A 1,268-nucleotide genomic window follows, 5' to 3' on the forward strand; every position below is an offset into this window, starting at 1 on the left:
AGTTCAAGATCAACTTGGGCAACATAGCAAGAACCCCCTCGTCTCTACCAAAAATACAAAAGTTAGCTGGGAGTGGTGATGCACCCCTGTGGTTCTAGCTACTAGGGAGGGAGTGGTAGGAGGATTGCCTGAGCCCAGGGGTCTGAGGCTGCGGTGAGCTATGATCGTGCCACTGCACTCTAGCCTGGGTGACATAGCGAGCCCTTGTCTCCAAAAGAAAAGTAAAAGGAGTTTGTTTTTCCTGGACTCTAGTGGGCCTCCCCTGCTGCTTTGCAAGGCTTATTTCTGGGATATGTGTTTTGGGGGTGACAGTGGCTGGCTGAGGGCCCCCACCATCTCCTGGCTGGCAGTATATGCCCGGCCGAGCCTTCTCAGTGGTTCATCCCTGTCCAGGCAATCCAGCACATCGAGGGCACCCGGGAAAAGCAGGAGTTGGAGGAGGAGCAGCGGCGAGCTGTCATCGTGAAGCCCGTGCGCAGCTGCCCGGAGGCCCCCACCTCTGACACCGCCTCCGACTCCGAGGCCTCAGACAGTGACGCCATGGACCAGAGCCGGGAGGAGCCTTCGGGGGACGGGGCGCTTCCCTGACTACCCCCCCTGCCCTCCTCTCCCTTCTGGGGGCTGGAGGGAGCCGGGGCAGCCACAGGGAGAGGCATGGGTGAATGAGTGAGAAATTTTTACAAAATTACGATGTCATTTGGGTCTCTTTTATGACCTCTTTTTCAATACTGTAAATCGACCTTTGAACGAAGCCACTCAACCCGAGATTCCAGGGCTGGGGTGTCGCAGAGCGTGTGGGAGCATCGGGACCCCAGGGCTGGGCCTCGGCCCCGGGGGCTGGGGGAAGCTGACACGGAGATGCCTGGCCTTTCTCTGCCAAAAAGCATTTTTTTTCCTTTAAATATGTTTTTTAAGAACAGGGAAAATCAAACAAAACCCCAGGTTGTTTCTTCCCTGCCCAGAGCCAGCCTAGGCCTGTCAGCCTTCGATCCCCTTTCCCTCCTCTTTTTGGGTTTTCTTCTTTCTCCTTTAAGCACTTAGATGGGTTGGGGTCAGACTGGGCCGGGGCGTCCTGGGGGCCTGGGGGTCTCCGTTGCTTCTCGGTTGGGGTTTGCTGCTGCTGTGCCCCCCTCCCGCTTCCCCATCTCGGCACTAGAATTCGCCACTTCCCCACCCCCCAGCCCCCACCTCTGCCTCCGGGTCTCATCTTCCACCCCAAAAATGTCTGTCTCTCTCTTTTTGTTTTGTTTGTTGTTGGTTTTGTTTTG

Source organism: Mandrillus leucophaeus, unplaced genomic scaffold, assembly GCF_000951045.1.
Source record: "Mandrillus leucophaeus isolate KB7577 unplaced genomic scaffold, Mleu.le_1.0 Scaffold195, whole genome shotgun sequence".
NCBI classification, from domain to species: Eukaryota; Metazoa; Chordata; class Mammalia; order Primates; family Cercopithecidae; genus Mandrillus; species Mandrillus leucophaeus.